We start from the raw sequence: 21,023 nt of genomic DNA, 5'->3' as shown, positions 1-21,023 counted from the left end.
GCAGAGTTGGTCTAAACCAGACCTGAACCCTGACATACAAAGGTAAAGTTTTTATATTAACCTGCTCCATATAGTACCTTGCATCTGTTTTATTTCCTTTCTTCGTTGTCTTAGGCCTTATTTTGTAATGTATTCCCCCCAAAAAACTAATGAGGCCCTGTTTACATAACTTTCCTCTTTTGCTCTGATTATATCGCATTGAGTTATCTGGTGTAATCCTGCTGTCAAAACTAATTGGGCTTGCAGCATTTTATTTCTGGTAGCTTTACTGGTTTGCTTATACAAGGGTTTTGAACTTTAAGGAATGGCATTTTATAATGTTTTACAAAGCTGTACTTTCTGCTGTAGGCTTTCAGTTAGCCACATTAATCTAAGAAACTTTGTAGAACTATCCATAGGAAAATAATGGTAAAGTAAGTTATATGTCAGCCATTTAAAAACTATCCTTGTGTCATTCAATTAATTGTAATGTTCATTTGCATTCAAAAGAGATTGCATTTAAGTAACTACATCAGTGTTAAATTGTTACAGTATTTTCATTGGTCCGTTTTCTTCTATCAAGTTTATCTTGATCTAAGAAATTCAAATTATCTGATGGCAAATTAATGACACCTGTCCCCATCAATTGTGTTGGTGGAATTGTTTCTGTAGAATTAAAATGTTTCTTTCATTAGGGAGCCTCTAGAGGGTTTATATACTTTAAAAAGGCAAAAGGGTATGTTTTCCTTGTAAATTGATATGTAAGGTTCCAGCAAAGTGTTTGGATTTATGTTGTCATGTGCTCTTTTTTTGCTTTGGAAATGTAACTTTCTGAGCAAATTCTAGGTGTTAGTTTGTAAGATTCTGAGGCTTAATACAGTCATATCTATTTATCTCAACTTTAAACCAGCAGGTGGAGATAGTGTAGAAGCTGACTGACTAAAATATAGTATCCAATCTAAAAAAGGTCAACATTGTAAAGTTTTCTGAAGGTTAATTTTAGTTTTATTACTTAAGGATTTTTAAGCATTTCTGTGATATATTAATTTGTTGTATCTCCTTCACCCTAGACATTTTATCTTCAAATAGCTTTTTTTTACCTGCTGAAAATGAGTGCTGTTTTTTTTTTTGTCAAATGAAAGATAAGTGAGAGTGTATTAAGTGAGATAACATTGAGGTTTAGTGAAAACTAATATTTAATTGCATGTCCTGTATAATAAACATTAAAATACATTAACGTAAAGCATTTACCAGCAGCTATTTCACCCTGCAACTCATAACTGGCAACCCCCTGAAGCTAAGCAGGTGTGAGCCTGGTTTGTACCTGGATGAGAGACCTCCTAGGAAAGCTAAGGGTGTTGCTGGAAGAGGTGTTAGTAGGACCAGCGTGGAGCACTCTCCCTGCAGTCTGTGTGGATCCTAATGTCCTAGTATAGTGATGGGGACACTATCCTGTCAAAAAGCCGCCATCCTTCGGATGAGATGTGAAACTGAGGTGCTAGTTCTGTGGTCGTTAACGGATTAATATTTGTCATTTGCAGGTACAGTGGTGCTAGAAAGTTTGTGAACCCTTTATAATTTTCTGACTTTCTGCAGAAATGTGACCTAAAATGTGATAACATCTTCATCTAAGTCATAAAAATAGATAAAGAGAATCCAATAAAACAAATAAAACACAAAAGGATATACTTTTTCATTCATTTATTGATCAAAATGATCCAACATTAAATGTTGGATTAAAAAGGTGCATTTTCTTGTTTCTTATTGAATTTCCTACTCTTAGTATACAGCAGCCTAATAAACTCACTAATGAGGAGATTTAGTGCTTATGCAACAGTTACTCGTGTAAAAAGCGACACCAAAAACATAATTTTCAAAATCTGTATACTTTATCTAAAAAAAACATGAATTAATATAATAATAATAATAATAATTGCTTACACTTATATAGCGCTTTTCTGGACACTCCACTCAAAGCGCTTTACAGGTAATGGGGACTCCCCTCCACCACCACCAATGTGCAGCATCCACCTGGATGAAGGTGGAGTATCATAAAGCACTTTGGTACATTTGGTACATTGGTACAATATGATACATTTTCTTTGATGCTCTGTGTATATATATAGTGATTTTCATCCCAAAGTGCTTTACATATAAGGGAACACTTCATCCGCCACTTAAGTGTAGCACACAGCCTGGATATATAGGTCTAGGTATTGGGCTGTATTGGTGGTGCATTGGTTAGCATTGCTGCTTCACAGCCCTGGGTCCAATTGGATTCATCTGGGGCATTATCTTGCGTAGAATTTGTATGTTCTCCCTATGTTCATGTGGGTTTCCTTCCACAGTCTAAGGACATACTGGTAGGTTAATTGTCTTCTGGAAGATTTTGCCCTGGAGTGAGTGTGTGCCCTGTGATGGACTGGTCACCAGTCCAGATTGTATCTCGTGTTGTGCATGTTTCTTGTTGATTTACGCTCTGGCTCCCTCATAACTGTGAGTTGGATGAAGCAGATAGAAATTGGCTGGATAAGATTTTGGTCCAGAGAGTGTGCCAGTTACAGAGCCAGCAACACCGCTGAATAAAAACAGCAACCTGTTTTTCCTTATGGTCTCCAATTTTAGTGCTAACCTTGCTTAGCTTCTGCTAAATACATAACGTGACCGCAATAATACCGTAAAAGCAATAATGGACAGTTTCAATTTTTAGATATTCTCAGGTATGGAATTAACACAAGCATAAATATTTTCCATTGAGCAAGAAGAAGGAATTGTAGAAGACTGTAGTAGTCTGGGTGGTCTCAGAAAAGAAGAGATCAGTTTAAAAATGATGTTATTTATAGACAATAAACCAACAGGGAGTTTACACCTAAATAGAAAAATACAACTGTGCTAATCTCATTAATTTTAGAGATGGATGTGGCTCTCAGGATAAGTCATTTAGTGGGTTGATTGTGTGTACAGAGTACAGAAGTGTCTGCATTCTCATGACCGTCATCATCACCAGATAATATATAATGAAAGTGCTATATAACATTTATTATTTTACTGTTGTTGTTGACATTATAGTCTTTGAGTTATGCATAGCATTATTTCAGGGTACATGGGGAGCTGGCACCAGTGCTAGTCATGATCGTTATATTCTTGAAGGGAGAGAACAGTGAGAAAGGCTCCGTTGCAGAAATGACATCCTGTCCAGACTTCATGAACAACCACAGGAAAATGGTATCCAGGTAGCAAGAGAAAAGGCTTACTCCAGGTTCAAGTTCATATCCTGCACTGCAGGCAGGCACTAGTTTATGTGTTCTCTGATTCCTGTCCAACAGCAGACAGACTGGTTGATCTACCAACTTAAAGAATAGATTGAGTTACTGGTATGACTGGAATATCTTTGTTGTGGTTTAAATTTGATCCTATTAGTAGAATACAATTTACTCTAATTGGGTATTGTTCCTCCACTTAAAAGGTGATCACACCAAGTGTCCCACAGAACAGGATTTTTTGGTCCCATTTTTGGTACAGTATCTCTATTTTACCATTTATACCTGATTCTTCATAGGTTTGACTTCTGTTATCATTTCTACTTTGTTGAAATCCATCTTTATGTTTGCAAGAAACCTCATGTTAATCAGGGATTGTCTGTCTTTTTACACTACTTAGGTAATGTTAAAATTGGATGCAACACAATATTTAATATATGGAATCTGATAACCACTTTCCACTAGGCTGGACTTCCCACTATTGCACCCAACCTTCACCCTTCGTTTTGCAGGTGGTGAGCCCACAAGACGGACCCACATTGCCCTTTTGTGATGTGTGGGTGTCCGGTTGGGGGGGGGGGGGGACTAAGGGTAGCATCTCTGCTATTTGCAGATGAAGTCCTTTTGGCATCATCTGACTGTGACCTTCGGTGTGCACTTGAGCAATTTGCTGCCGATTGTGAAGCAGCTGGGATGAGAAGACTGAGGTCATGGTTCTCTCCTGGAAAAGAGTGGATTGCTCTCTCCAGTTGAGGTGGTTTGGGCATCTCATTAAGATGCCCCCCGGTCGGCGTCCGCTGGAGCTGTTCCGGCTACATCCCACTGGGCGGAGACCCAGTGGCAGACCCAGGACATGCTGGAGGGATTAAATCTCTCGGCTGGCTTGGGAGCGCCTGGGGATCCCCCAGGGGGAGCTGGAATCTGTTGCTGTGGACAGGAAAGTCTGGGCTGATCTACTCGCCTTGCTGCAACCGCGAACATCACCAGGATGAATGGATAGAATCTGATAATACCAATTTAATGCAGACTGGCTATTCTTATCAATTCCACAAAAGTGTTAACCTTACTTTGACTGTTGATGGCCCTAGATTCTTTGTGTCTTTTTCAATCCTTGTCGTGCATGTGAACCTTACAATAGTGTTAACAGTATTGTAGACTGAACGTCTAAGATCTTGAAAGCTAAGTAAGGCCAGACATAGTCAGTATTGTGATATATAAATATATAGATCCTTTCGATTTCCTTTAGTTCTGTTTGTAAAGCAAATATTCATTTGGCCACCTGAATTGTTGTGTAGAGCCACATAATGGCTGTCATGCATTACCCAGATAGGTTTTGCACGTCAGTGGAGAGTATAGTGGTCTCTTTCTACTGTATATGTGAAGCACTTTGAGATCCAGTGGGATATAAATATGAATATAACAGAATTATATTATACTGTACAATATGAATGCTAAGAATCTTCACATCACCAATGATATTGGTATAAGACTGCTCATATCTCTTCATATCTCTGTCAATGTTGACTTTTGCAAGAAACTGCCAATATTATTGTATACATAATAGAAGTTTTTAGACATTGGTATATCCAAACAAAAAATTGCAACATGCTCATAACTCAGCTGCTCAAAACTGAAACTAAAATGAATAGAACGATATCAACTACAGCATTTTAACTTCCTTGCACTAGCTCCCTGTGCAAACCTTAAAGGACTTGAATTGTTTGGCTCATGACTATAGTACATCAGGCAACTGTTAACTCCCAATACACCTACATATCAGGCTCCAAACACGGGGAGACCATGGATGCTTTTTCTGTCACTTCAAGGCTGTGGAATGATCTCTTAGCCAATATCAGATCTTATATCAGATCTAAAACTCAGTATTACATTCTAACATTTAATTCTGTTTAGTACATTGGATCCCTGTTCTTTTGTATGCTGTCCAATTGCAAGTGGGCTCATCAGACCACTGACACAATTTAATTTGTGGGTGAGCTCAGACTCTGCATATATATTTTTTCCTTAGTTTTTAGACAAGTCATGGGTTTATGCTTTCCTTTTTTGGCCATCAATGTCCACATTTTTGTAAACATCGTAAGAGTCTTCTCTTTTTCATAAACAGAAACAGAGTTACCAGATACCAACTGTAATATATTTCAGATATGATATTTGTGAGCTCTGTAAACTATTTCTGGTCACATTGTATACTGTGCGCAACCCACTTGCATTATCAAGTGCAGGTTATGAACATGTAAAACTGTTACTCATAGGTGACCAGTTTTTTAATGACACTTTCATTAGTTAATTTCTTAATTAAATGTATTAATGCTTAAGAGCCTATCATACCAATCTTCATTGTTAAAGTTTAACAATGTTTATATTAACAAATGATTATTGCTTTTAAGCATAAATTGTAATTGATAGCAGTTCTTGGTGATAAATCTAAGAGATATCAATACACACGTTATCCAAGCTTTAAAGGAGGACTTTTGGCTAGTTTCCTTTAAAAATGATTTAAAAGCATAAGAGAGTTTATTTGTATTCTGTTAAAAAATAATCTAGAATAAGATTTTTACAAAAGAACAGTAAGACCCACACACCACATTAAATTAAATTTATGGTGGTAAAAGGCCTCAAAGCACATTATGTGCATATAAAAACTCATAAATATAAGCGCATTCATGTGAAATGAATTACTGATGCAGCTGTAAAAAAATGATTTAATAAGTTAATCATAAATATTGAATATTTATTTTGTCTCATCTCAATCAATAAATAAGATACTCCACTCTATGTTTACTGTTTTAGATAAAAATGAGCAGATCTTTTAAAACTAGAAAATACTGTATTTAAATGTGTTTTCCAGTCATTACATCCCTCTCAGACATGTCATATCCATCCTGACTTCTTGCCAATGTGAAAACAGAACGGCTTAATAAATTCAGGTATACTTTTTTCATTAACTGCTTTTAACAGTCTATATAACCTTTGACAGCATATTCCTTCCTCACAGGGTGTGAATGATGATATGAGATAAGCAGACATGGTGTTGTGTATGACCATGTATCATTAATGTTAACATACTTCTCTTACCAGAGTTTATCCTGGTAGCGTCATATTATGAGTGACAATGTCTGACTCCGGTTGGGACTCATCTCCTCATAGTCACCTTTGATGCATATTGCTGTCAACGCTTTCAGCCATATCACTCTGCAACTCACAACTGGCAACCCACTGAAGCTGAGCAGGTGTGAGCCTGGTCAGTACCTGGATGGGAGACCTCCTGGGAAAAAACTAAAGTTGCTGCTGGAAGAGGTGTTAGTGGGGCCAACAGGGGGCGCTCACCCTGTGGTCCATTTGGGTCTTAATGCCCCAGTATAGTGATGGGGACACTATACTGTAAATGGGCGCTGTCCTTTGGATGAGACGTAAAACCGAGTTCCTGACTCTCTGTGGTCATTAAAAATCCCAGGGCGTCTCTCGAAAAGAGTAGGGGTGTAACCGCAGCGTCCTGGCCAAATTTCCCATTGCCCTTACCAATCATGGCCTCCTATTGGAATTATGAATTGGCTTCATAACTCTGCTCTCCTCCCCATTGATAGCTGATGTGTGGTGAACATTCTAGTGCACTATGGCTGCCGTCGCATCATCCAGGTGGGGCTGCATTACCTGTAAAGTGCTTTGAGTGGAGTGTCCAGAAAAGCGCTATATACGTGTCAGCAATTATTATTATTATACTGTGCCTTGATATTCATCATGGACTTTTTTGGAATCATAGAATCTATTATTAATTGGCATCAAGTCACTTTAGTTCAGGTGGGTAGCTGCGTCAGCATGCGTAGGCTGCAAAGGAACAAGTAATACTGTAGGTTTATTCCATGCTGGAATTTCAGCATGGAATAAACCTATTACATGTTCCTTATCAAGTCACTTTGCTCAGTATGTTGTTTTCCAAAATTCAAAATAAGTGACCTGTCATATAAGCTATAAGGTAAATGAAATCTGTATTTTGTTGGAAGTATCAGAGGGATTGGGGTTTTATAGTTTTGTATTTTAATGACATTAGTTAATGTTTCATGTCATTATGTTTTATTATTTCATAGGCTAAGGTGGGTTTCTTTGTGTGAACCTAGTGTGTGTTTGGAGCTATGAAGTTCATACTTTATATCTGTAAATATGTATTAGTTTGCTTGGGGGTTGGACAAGAAACTGATTATGTTTTATTAAATTATCTCAGTAAAGTGTACCAGTCTGGTGCACAAAGTAATCCATGGAAAATATTAGAAGAACCATGTGCACTTCAATGAAACATTTCCATGAAAGCATTAATTGGTACCAGGTAAATGTGTAGGGAAATACAAAAGCACAATCATTGTTTAAAAAATGGATCTGGATTCCTTATTAGAAAAGATGTTTTAGAAAGGATTTTGAAACATCACTGTGAATGGTTCTATGGAAAGTTTCCCAATTTTCCCAAACTTCTAGTCAAGTACAACTATTTCTTTTAAATACACCATCCTAGGACCATAAGGATCATGATGCATTTATGTCACAAAGTGGAAGTTTTCCTGGAAGGCACAAAGTGAACAGTAACTTTAGAAGTCAAGCAACAATGTGAAGATTTATACAAGATGATGATGATAATAATAATAATAATAATAATAATAATAATAATAATAATAACTTACACTTATAATGTGCTTTTCTGGACACTCCACTCAAAGCGCTTTACAGCTAATGGGGACTCTCCTCCACCACCACCAATGTACTGCTCCCCACCTGGATGATGCGACGGCAGCCATAGTGCGCCAGAACACTCACCACACATCAGCTATCAGTGGGGAGGAGAGCAGAGTAGATAGATACAGTATTATCATGTTTTGAGATGTCTCTGTACACACAATTGTGCTGCCCGGTGTTGGTCAACAGGAGGCTGAATCAGGCATGAGCCTGCTATACAGAAACAGATCCCTCTTTGAATTGTCATGGGCTGTTACAGTATATTCTCTAGTTACCAGTTTTTCTTGTACTGATTTGTCAACATAAAAAGTACTCATGAGCAACTTCCCAGTAAACTGCACTCATGGAGACATGAGCCCCATGAACATGGCTTCAGCGTTGGCAGTAGAATGCAAGGCAAGTGTAGTGTGATAAAATCAATCAAGGAAAGTTGTTAGGCTTGGTACATTTTTTGTAAATTCTGTAGGAGCTTGCTACATTTACAATATCAATTTAAGCTCTCTTCACTTCAAATGTAAGAAACCTATTTGCACATACTCCTATGGATGGGATATGCAAGATTAAGAGAGTCTGACAAATAGCAGAAAATGTATTTATAATTAAAATCTCAGTTTGTCCCTGAATTACATTATTTACCTCTTATGTTCTTAAATAATTTGAATATTTTTTTTATTTTGTATAAGGTTACACTAATATTATACATAATTATATAAAATGAACCTACCTGTATGGCCTGATATAAATTTGTCAATTAAATGATAAAGGGACTTAAACCTAAAGTATGTGGCTTGATGGTAAATCTGATAGTCTGAAACAGTTAATTTGCATATTATATTTGGCCATGGAGTAGATAAGGTGAGTGGAATTCTTAGAATGAAAATTAGTAGGGTGTTTTGTTTTACTTTAAGATATGCATTTAAACCACCAGAGAGACTGATAGATTGCCTGACCCATAAAGTCCTAAATTATGAATTGTAAAAGGATAATTTGATAACAAAGAACTAAATATTAAATAGAATGAGAATGGTACTTGGTTTATAAAGAAGCACAGAATTAATTCATCCATTATGATATTCACTGCCTTGAAAATGTATTCCCTCCCTTCCAGATTGTTGAATCTTTGCTAAAGATTAACATTTTTGGTCTTTAACATACTGAAGCAGGTTTTTACCTAATATTTGCCTACACTTTGCTTAATCCATTCTCCCTCAAACTTGACAAACATCTCAGTTCCTGCAGCACCATAGCATAATGCTGCTACTGTTGTGCTTGACTGAAGGGATGGTGCTGACTTGGTTATATGCTGTGTTGGATTTACAGATGTAAAGTTTTGCATTTAGACCAAAAAGATCCAATTTTCTCAGTAACAGCTTCCTTCTTGGCACTGCTACACTTGACATTTTTTTGGAGTGACGAAATATGTTGACATTGTACCGTGTCTCAGCCTAAAGCTTTTTCTAAATTACATAGGCCTAACGGTGGCATCCTTACCTTAGCCAGTTAGTTCCTTGCCCGACTGCTCAGTTTGGAGGAACAAACTAATTTAAGCATGCTCTGGGTAGTATGAGACACCTTCTACTTCTTCAACATCACCATGCTCAAAGAAATGGTGATTCTTTTTTCTATAATATAAATATATATATGACCATAATGAGACAGTGTGTCAGACTTCTTCCCATTTCCAGTGCTGATCATATTCCTTTCTACATAAAGTAACGCAATAAAGTCTTTATCACAAATAATTTGAATAAATTCAATTAATTAGAGGGGTTTTATGAGAAATGAGAAACTTGCAAAAGAATCGGAAATTGGTGTGAAGATTGGAGGCAGAAATATTAATAATATTCGCTATGCTGATGATACAACATTACTGGTGGAAACAGAAGATGGCCTGAAAGACCTCATATTAAGAATCAAAAAGGAAAGTGAAAAGATGAGTCTCCACCTCAACATCAAAAAGATGAAGATCTTGACAACAGCTGGAAATGGAGCAGTCAAAATAACCATCAATAGTGAAGAGATCGAATGCGTCAAGGTTTTCTGCTTCCTGGGATCCATGATCGACCGAACTGGAGACTGCGGCCCTAAAATCAGGCGACAAATTGTGTTAGGCCGTAGTGCGATGCTGAGCATACACCAAATCTGGAAGAGCAAAGACATTAGCCTCAAAACCAAATGCAAAATCGGTCCATGGTCCATGATATTGTGTTCCCCATATCAATGTATGGGTGTGAAAGCTGGACCCTGAAAAAAGCTGACCGAAAGAGGTTGGATGCTTTCGAGCTAAGGTGCTGGAGAAGACTGTTACGGATACCATGGACACCAAGGGTCACCAATAAAGAGGTTCTGGAGCACATCAAGCCAGAAATTTCGCTTGAGGGAAAGATCACCAGACTCCGTCTCACTTATTTTGGTCACGTGATGCGATCAGATTCATTGGAGAAACCAATGATGCTTGGAATGGTCAGTGGAACAAGAAGACGAGGCCTCCAAAGAACGCGGTGGCTCGATGCCATCAAAATGGACACTGGCTTAAGCAAAGAACAGCTGAAAGAGAAAGTCCAAGACCAGAAAGTGTGGCGAGAGATGGCCTATAGAATCGCCGAGAGGCGGATCCGACTGACCGGATAACATCATCATCATCATCATAATGAGAAATGCAATGTAGAAGAGGGGGTGGTGTGGGGCTGGAAAGTTGCCGGTTTGTATCCCGTGGCCGGCAGAGGAATCCTACTCTGTTGGGCCCCTGAGCAAGACTCTTAACCCCAACTGCTCCAGGGGTGCTGTATAAAAAAGGCTGACCCTGTGCTCTGACCCCAAGTTTCTTCCCTGTCTGTGTGTCTCATGGAGAGCATGTTGGGGTATGTGAAAAGACAAATTCTTAATACAAGAAATTGTATATGGCCAATAAAGTGATCTTAAATCTTATCTTAAAAAAAGATACTTGTGGGGGATTGCTAACTGGACAGTCCAGGAATTCACAATTAATTTACAATACCGAATTTCCACTTGTGTGCCATTGTCAACATATTTGTGACCATAATGAGACAGTCTGCCAGACATTTTACTATTTTTTGTTGCTAAGAGCAAAAGCCCAAATACTGAAATAATCATCCTGACTACAAGGTCACATTGCTGAATTTACACTTCACAACTTAGTGCTTTTTTGTTAAAAGTATCTTTTAAAATTGTATCTTTTGACTATTCATTAGTTTTTAAAGATATTAAAACAAAGATGGTGCCAAAAGTAAATGTATGCGTTGCATATTTCCCTTATCAAATGTTGCATTCTCCTTTGTCAAAACGGAGAGCTAAAAACACCATTAGGATATAAACTGGGAAATTGGAACTTCCCACTCACAGATTTGAAATATATTAATATCTGGGGAGGACTACTTAAACATTTGTGGAAATCTTTTAAGCATCAGAAATGAATTATGTTACTAAGTAAAAAAAATCTAGAGGAGGCCATATTCTGAGGGCAATGAAGCCAAATGAAGAGAGGAAAACTGATGACAAATGCATTTCAACGGCTTGGAGACACTAGTCTTCAGGCAAGTGTTCCTTTAAAATTTCAAGCAGCAAATCCACTAAAAGTCACGCACAGTAGCAAAGCAGTTATGCAGTACGCAAAAAGCACAATTCTCACAGAGAAGCTAAAATAAAAGAAAAAAATAAAGAAAATGAGGGAATGGGCCCAGACTTCACACAACTGTTTATTTGTCATGAACCCGTCCTTTGCCTAAATCTCGGGTGTAGGCAATATGTGAATGACAGTTGTTTTATTGTGTTTTCAAAGTTTTTAGTTGTATCTTAAAAAATACCAGATGCTTTCACTATGATGCCAAACATATGGCATTTGGCATGGTCCTTATGATCTGCAGTAGATTGTTGTAATGCACGGAAAAAAAGGAGTCGTTTACAGACTCCACTGACCTGAAATGTCTTGCAGCTGGATTCAATTTCTGAGGCTGATGGGGCTGTTCCTTCCAGCACATTCAAGTTTATCAAACACTAATTATTTTTGAAGTGGTTAATGTTATCGTAGTAAATGCCACAGAGGGACTGCACATGAAAAAGCATTTGTGTATTTTTTAACCTCTATAATTTTGCTCGTGTGTGACTTATGACGAACTGGTATATTATAATAAAATAAAACTGTTTGCACTTGATCAGGTGAGAGAAACATTTTGGAACTATACATGATGTGCACTCTCCATGCTTTGACTGAAAACGAAATAAAAGAACACAAGAAATATCCAATATCCATGATTAATTAATAAAATTATCATGATTAATTATCAGTAAAGGTAGGAAATGAAAACAACTAAATAATTTTCACATTTTTACAGCAGATCACATACTGTAAATATCAGCTATGGCAACGTACCTTTTCATAGGTATAAATTTCTGTGTGGTTTTAGCAAGCTGAAATAAACCACGTGTATCAAGGTATATTAGACTAAATTAAGCTTAGTAGGAATGGGCTTGTCTGACATCTTTACGTTTTGAAAGGATGATCCATGCTATACTGCAACAGAATTTCTAAAAAGGAAAATAATAGAGCTGCTGGACAGGTCATGGATTCACTTGAGTCCAATCCAATTAAAATGTTAGGAATACATCTGGGATGTTACGGCAACCAGCAAACCCATAAATTTGAATTCTTTCAAACGTGCTTGCACTTTATGTAAATGTTTCTCTGCAGGTAATAGACAGGTTCCAATTATTTGTTTATTTAGCTCATAGCTGATCAATTTTGATACCTAGGAGTATTAAAGGCTGTACCCTGTAGCTGAAATGGGACACAACCCTCCATATGTTCTTGTTTAATGCATTCTTTAGTCTTTAGGATGTCTTTGTCCTTAGCAATAACTTTAACTGTCAATTCAAAAGGACAAAGAAACAAGAAGGACAAATTTGAGATATAGTATGACAATACTGCACCACTAGTTAATACAGTACAGCCTGGTAGCTGCTACATATTTTGATTGTGGCTACTTCTCCCTGTAGACATCCAAATCAAGAGGAGTTCTTACCTCTCTTTATTACTATACCCCAACTTACCATCACATAGTGCAGACTCATCTGTGCTCACTTGTCTCTGAAATCAGATTTTTACAATTATGTATGAATTGTGTATTACTTATTCTGTATAGTGTATTGTACCATCTTTCTTTGTTGATTATGTCGGAGTATCAGTTCTAGATTTCTCGCTTCTACTGTATAACGTGAAGGTACTCTGAAATCTTTATACAGTACCTTGTTATATTTTTATTACTACTATTATTATTGATATTATTATCACTTTAATCCAGTATATAAAATGTGCTTATCTTATGTAAGTCACCTTGGATGTATTTATATGATAAATAATGAATAATGTTAATGTATAAACTTTTCTCTTAATAACCTAGTGAGTACCACACTGGGAATTTGCTGTTCTCTTGAAAAAGATTTCAAGGTGTTTTATAAACGAACATGCTTGCAGTTTAAACATCCCAAGGGCCTCATTGATTAAGTACTAAAGACGGAAATGGGGTGGAAAGAGCCAGACAATGGGAACAGTCAGAGAGTGCAACAGAAAGGAAATGAGAACAGTTAATCTAGGTGGTATTTAGACTGGCCTGCTTTAAATAACCTGGAGTGGATTTGGCTTTGACAATAAGGTTGCAGCTACCCAGTTTTTAATAAAGATGCAAAATGACATCACATCACCAATTGCATTTTATCAACAAGCCCAGTGCTTTCTATGAAAATCATGAACTCACTGGTCAAGAAAAAAAAAAGTGATACCTACTATTTCATCAGCATACTTTTCTTCAGCAACTGAGTATTCAGTAATAATTACCATTGGTAGTGTATTTGCACGAGAGATGAATCAAAATAAGGCTCCACATGGTAAAATAATTTGAAGATATTGTCCACATTTAGTCCCTTAAAAATATCACATAAATCAGATCAAACGAACTTCACCAACACTACATCAAACTGGGCATTTCATTTTTCCAATGACCCTATTTCTAACAATTATGTTCCTTACACAGAAGACTGGGTTGATTTAGAATGTTAATCTCCAATGGTAGCAAAATAGATTACAGCTATTCTAGCCCAGATTATATTGTACTGCACTTAGATTGATTTACTGTCTTTGAATAAAGAGTTGTTTAATTACTTAAGAATAGGAAAAACGTGTGCTCCCTGTTTTTCTTAATGTATTTAAAATATAAAAGCAGTTTATATTTGGAATACAGTACAGCATAGACAAAAATATTTCTTCTAATTTTATGCTGCAATTAAAATGTCATAAAGAATTCTATGATTCTATACATGGGGCACCATATATCATAGGTTATGTACATCTATAAATGGGATACCAGCGCGTCGCAGGGTACACACAGAGACAAACACACACACTCACACCAGGGCCAATTTATTTCTACAAGCCAATTAACGTACCAGTATGTCTTTTTACTGTGGAAAGAAATAAGTGCACGCAGAGGAAACCCATGCAAACTTAGAAAGAATGTACAAATTCCACACAGATAGCACCCCAGGAAATGAACCCAGGGTCCCAACACTGTAAGGCAGCCTTGCCACCCAGCTGCAAACATTTAACATCATGTTTTATTTGATAGCAGAATTTGAAGTAAATGTTTCTTGTATGATAATGCATGAAAGAATATAAAATCAAGTATAAAGATGAGTGGAGGCCTTTGTCCTGATAGTGTTTTTGGTTTTTGGTCATTTGAGAATATCATCCAGAATGTCATGGATTTTTGCAACAGGCTTTGGTACGTATATGCTTTTGTAACAGGGCTTCATTTTCCTGACTTCCACGACACTTTGTATAAAAAAATTCCTTTTGTTCTCAGTTTTAATTGCACTTTACTGAAGTTTCCTCTAACCTTTAATCGGTTCATGCTTTTTATTGTTCATTCTGAAGAAGTCCATAGTATTGACTTTCTCAATGCCTTTTAGGATTTTGAATGTTTGAATCTGGTCCCTTTAAAATCTGTTCTAAAAAGATTTAATTTTAGTCTGTCAATATAGGACATTCCTTTCAGCATGGGAATGTGCTGTATCTGGTGGCTTTTCTCTGGACAGATTCCAGATTAACAATATAATTTTTCTAAAATGGTGTACCACAATCGTACACAATATTTTAAATGATGTCTTAGTAGAGCATTGTACAATTTTAACACAATGTCCCTTTATTTAAATTCTACGCTTTTAACTCTTTATAGTGTTATTATATTACATATTTTATTGCTGCTTCAAGACATCATCCAGAAGTTGAAAGCAAATCTCAAAATGAAAAACAATTCTTTTATACGTACCTTCCTATAAGTTGATATTTCCCATTATATAGATCTAGTTTATGTTTTAACTATCTGTATACAAATCTTTGAACTTGTCTACATTACTGTAAATGTCATCTACTGGGTGTTTATCCATTCTTGAATTTAGTCAGATTCACTGAATTTGTTTTGCAGTTTCTAAGTTTTGATATACTCCTCCAGTATTTTGCTATCATCTGCAAACCTGCTTAGTATACTAACTTCACCATCCATCCATTTTCTAACTTCTTCCAATTCAGGGGCGCAGGGGAGCCAGAGCCTATCCTGGCAAGCACAGAGTATACCAGTATTTTAAACAACTATTAGAAATAAGAAAGATTACTCAAAAGCTACACAGCCAAAATATTGTGAATTTCTTTCTGTCTTCTAAAATTTTAATTTGAAATTAGATTCTGCCTCTTCCTTATTTCTTAATCTCCTTTGGTAAAATTGTGAATGTTTGATATGGACTCCACATATACAGTATAGTTTGGAAATGCACTTTAAGGCATAACATATTACAATTAAAATTCCTTAATGGTTCTCTCATCTCTGCTTTCCTTTACTCTGTCTTGGTATCTTGAAATAAATAGATCAGTACAGGAATTCCCTATAGTAAGTGTTCTGACCAAGTAAGCGAATCATCAGCCACATCTACAGTACCATTCCAGTTTCTACTGCTGACCTCTCAGATGGTATTCCCAATCCATGTAAAGAAAATTAAATATCTGTTGCCATAGCTGTCCAAAGCCCTCCAGCTGACTACATGGCAGGGATGTCCTGTGGCCTCTGGCAAATGCTGTGATTCTTCTTTCTATGCAGAAATAACCTATATATGTTCCTTAAATGTAAGTAAGTGAAAGATTAGTTTAATGGCCTTTGAAAAAATGTTAAATCACTGACTACAACTGCTTTTGAATACAGAATGGCATAAACAATTATCTTAACCCCAAATATCTTTATCTAAAATCACTCAATCTTCTAGCTTCCCTGTAGAACTATTCAAAGACAAACAACACTCAGGTCTAATGGATTTAATTATGTTTTTGAAACACAGATATCAAGCAAAATCAGGGAACATGTGAACAAAAATACAGCTTAAATAATTCTGAGTTTTCATTCTGAATAATTGTGTGGAAATGAAAAATGAAAGTATTACGAAGTTCATCCTGGTAATTACCAGGATATTTAACACCATACTAGCAGTGCTGACTCATGGACATGATCATCCTTTGCATAGGCTGCTGTGTGATGTTCTACTATTCGTCTTGGCAGCTGCAGTGAGTTTAGTTGATCACAGTCTCCCCTGCTAATTTAATTTTCACAAAGATGTTTTACTGAACTAATTTAAAGGGAAAAAATAATGATGGAAATACCTCAGTAATTTCGTTCCTGTGATTGTAATCCTAGTACTGTGTGGGTTTTCATGGTCTTCATGGCAATTGTGGATTAGTTTGTTGGAATGGAAAAACACTGTTAAATCCAAGATAGTGTCAATATCTTGCAGGATGTGTGCACTGCAGTCAATGCATAGGTATCCAGGGGCATATCTTACTCAGTAGTTTGCTGTGAAATGACTTACCATAATGCATATGTCACTTTCGTAAACCCCTCCTCTTAAGGACTCTCCAGCCCTTCCTTGTTCTTTACTCATCTCCTGCACCTGCTCCCTATTCCAGCCCCCTTTTCAGTTCCCCTTAAAAGCCAGACGCCTACTTTGTTCCGGGCTCTGCATTGGTTTCCGTACCTGGAAGCACCTGGTCCAGTCAAGCTTTTTAGTTCCTGTTCCTGCCGGTTCCGACCCGGTTCCAGTTTTTATTTTGTTTGTCTTGGATGGACCTCCCGGTTTTGGATTTTCGCCTTCTCTCGGATACCCCCTTGGACATATTTCTGGATTGTTTGCCTTGGCCCGAATACCAGCACACCATGGACACGCCCCGTGTTTTCATTCCCGACTCCCGCATGCTTTTTCCCCGTGCTTTCCTCACTCTTTCCCGGATCGTGTTGTCTGCATAGGGTCCTGAAAGAACGATTCCGTTACAGCATACTTAATGTGAAAATTGCTGTAAAAAATCTGAAGCCAAATGGAAGCACAAAGAGAGAATTAAAGTAATTAAAGGACATTTAATCAATCCATTTCAGAGAACAATTCTTATAATACAGTTGTTCCATGTATTTGAGGAAAAAGGTGTCCCAAAAGAGGGGTCTCTGATGAGTTTGGCAGGATATAGCATCCAAATGAAATAATAATATATATATATAATATTCTTCTGAAATATTACACAAAAAATGATTTGAGCAGGTTGGTGACAAAGGTTGTGATCAATATTGCGATTTGACAAAATTTGTCTTCATTTTATGCAAGACTTGATCAATTCATGGATGTCAGGTGTCTGAAAACTGACTTGTGCTTGCTGAAATTGACAAAAGCGTTGTTTGCAACATACAGTATGCTATTATCCTGTTTGTGTCAGCTTTTAAGATTATCTGCAGTGGTCTAAGAGGTCTTAGTAGCATCCTCTTAAAAGTCAATATTACTGAAAGTATCCTTCTCCCTGTTAAAAAAGCAGACAGTGACCAGGAGCAATTTGAGGTTTTCCTTGTTGGATGCAAATGTACCTAGTGAAACAGGGACAGATCCAGTTTGCTCCAAAATTAAGTTAAAAGAAAATAACATCATAGTATAATATGTCCAGTTAGCCACAAATATAAAACATTTAAGACAAACTGTCTATGACTAATATATCAGACAACTTTATTTCAAAATATTTGAGGTGGTGTTAAACCGATATTATTTCAATGTTGGACAGAGCTGATTCAAAGGTTTGCTGAAATCCAGTCACCCATCATAGATAAAGTAGACTTGTTAAACTAGTTTGAAAAGGTGGAATGTTAGGTGTGAATTCAGACATAAATAGCCCCAATTATTTTTAAAATAAGAAAAACTGGGAACCTTTATCATGATAAACTTAATTCTGTCAAACCAAGTGCAATATTTACAGAATATGTTTCCTTTAAAATGAAACTAATTCTATTAGAGCATATTTGGCCCAAATTAAATATTTAAAAGAAATCAAACAGAATCCCATACAAGTTTGTATTCAGAATGTCCTTAATACATATGTTGGTTAGGTAAAAAAGGAAATAATGAATAAAATGAGAGATTCTCAGAGGATTATTGCAAATTATTTACTTATAATAAAAATAATTAGAACAATGTGCAAAAGCAAAAGATATCCATCAGTGTTCTAACAAGTATACAAATGTCTTTTAAAAACCTTAGAATACAATACCCATTATTATTAGTTGTGGAATTTAGAATAATTTGATCCACACTTAATATTTAATAAGTCTAACAATGATTTATGCTAACAATTCAGGGCATTTTTACAAATGTGAACCCTTATGCACATGTGGAAAAAAGTACCACACATACAACACACATTTGCCAGAAAGAATCCTCAATTGTAGCATCTGGAAAATAACTGAACTTGCCAAGGCACTCAAGTTCAGAAATATTTGATATGCACAGAGGTTAGAATAATTATTGAAGTGTTCCGCAAAGCATATGCAGCTGAATTCAGAATCTACAAAGACACACTTTTGGCCAATAATGTTTTGGTATATGTGGAATGGTAAGTTTTCCTGTTCTATTGTAGATATACAGTAGGGTTTTGGTCTGTCTTTGTCCTGTTGATCTTGCCTTTCTTTCTACCACTACATTGTCAAGAGTTAAGACTGTTGTAATACAAGCTTTGTGCTATTCTGTCAAACACTAAAACCTCACAAAAATATCGGATTACCCTGAATGAAAATAACATTTAAATATTTTTGTGCTTCCTTTTGATTAGTTTTTGGGCTAACTAGTAAATTAAACTAAAGGTACAAAATAGTCATTGATATTTAATTCTTTCAGGAACAATAATTGATCAATTACTGAAAACATTGTAGTCATCTACCCACGCCTCCTTCCCTCTGTCCCTTTTGATGATTTATATATTTCACATTACCATTTTAATTAATCTTTGAGAAAACACTTTCCTTCTAGACCAAAGAGCCTCCAGCATTCTAAGTTGTAGCACCTCATTTCTGTTTGGGGTCTCAAAAGTTGTACAGTCAGAAGAGTCTGAAGATACTTTGGAACTATTCATCAGATCAGAAAAACAAGCAAGAATAGATAATTAGAAGACTGTTTTGCAAATAAAATCTCTTCTAGTCTTTTCGTGTCTAGCTTCGTGCTGTATGTGCGACTTGTAATGTCCAAAAATGTAATTAAATAGAAAATGTAGAGATCCCTCCTCAGACAGTAACACCAGGAAATGACTGTATATGACTGACATAAAATATGTTTTATTTATTCATAAACCTTCTGACTATTTGACATGAAATAAATGTATTGTTATAACACCGTGGCTGTGTCACCAGGTCAGAAGAGGAGGTCATTGTCATAGCATTGTACTGTATATTGTTATTGACATATATGTTTTATATGTTATATGTTGTTTTATATGTCTGTGTCCAAAAACAAACATACAGTTTATATATATATACCATATGTAAAGTATTAATAACCAAATACTTATTAAACTCTTTTAGTATTTGGTAACATTTCTTAAAAATCACACATTATTCCAAAATAAAATGTATTTATTAATGCAATGTTATATTTTTCTCATATCTCATATTTTTAAAGCATATTCCCTGTGATTTTTGTGGCTGTTTTATGCCTTAAACAACAACTGTGGGAGAAGGCTGTACATATGATACTAATGTGGTCTTGGGACTTGCAGCATACATTTTCACAGCAAATCGGATTAAAAAATCAGAACCAGAACAAGAAATACAGCTTGATACAATATAACACACAAGACATAAAAAGGGAGTTTATTCTGTCAAGAAAGCTTTAGAAGACAGCCTTTGGTCAGTGTCTCCAACAGCATGTCCCGAAACCCCAGCCCACCAGCCCTTTAATCCAATTCTCAACTCCATCTGGCTGGGAATTCTCCACAAGTGCCAAACCACTCACAGCATCTTGGGACTTCCCGCCAAACCAGTTCACCTATCAAGAAGCCAGCACACACTGATCATGCAAACATCACATGCACGGAGAGGTACAGCATTGTCCACAGACCTGCTGCGGGCATACAACAGATACCACCAGAAAAATAAATGTCCTTAGGCCTTTCCAGTCTCACTCCAGAAAGGTCCTACTTGCTCCAGAATTCCAGACGTCTAATGTAAGGTGCTCTGGTCACAGGTGGACAAAAACCTGTTTGAAGTCTTCAAGGACAAACTACTAGAACAGGAACTGACTCTGAGCTGTTAAAATGTAGAACTGAATATGTAGCCAAAAAAAGCAGATTTATGCAACCTGAAGATCTCACATTCTTTACGTTTCCTTTGTTTGGCTTACAAAATACTGTCTAAGACATTGGCCAAGCATCTGAGAACTGTCATGGACCTTATTATGCACCTAAATCAAACATATTGTGTACTCAAAAGATCTTTTTTGACAATATGTTTTTAATTCCGGGTCTATTAGCTGCCCAGAGGCTTTGAGTTGTTCTAATTTCATTGGAAAAAGAAAAAAAAAGTTTTGACCTGGTAGGCCACAAATAGTTATTTCATATATTTTGAGCTATTGGTTTTGGCTCTAGTTTTGTGGGCACAATTTATCTGATATAGAGTAACATGTTCAATTTGC

Source organism: Lepisosteus platostomus, chromosome 3, assembly GCF_059453375.1.
Source record: "Lepisosteus platostomus isolate fLepPlt1 chromosome 3, fLepPlt1.hap1, whole genome shotgun sequence".
NCBI lineage: Eukaryota > Metazoa > Chordata > Actinopteri > Semionotiformes > Lepisosteidae > Lepisosteus > Lepisosteus platostomus.
This window is presented reverse-complemented; position numbering follows the sequence as displayed.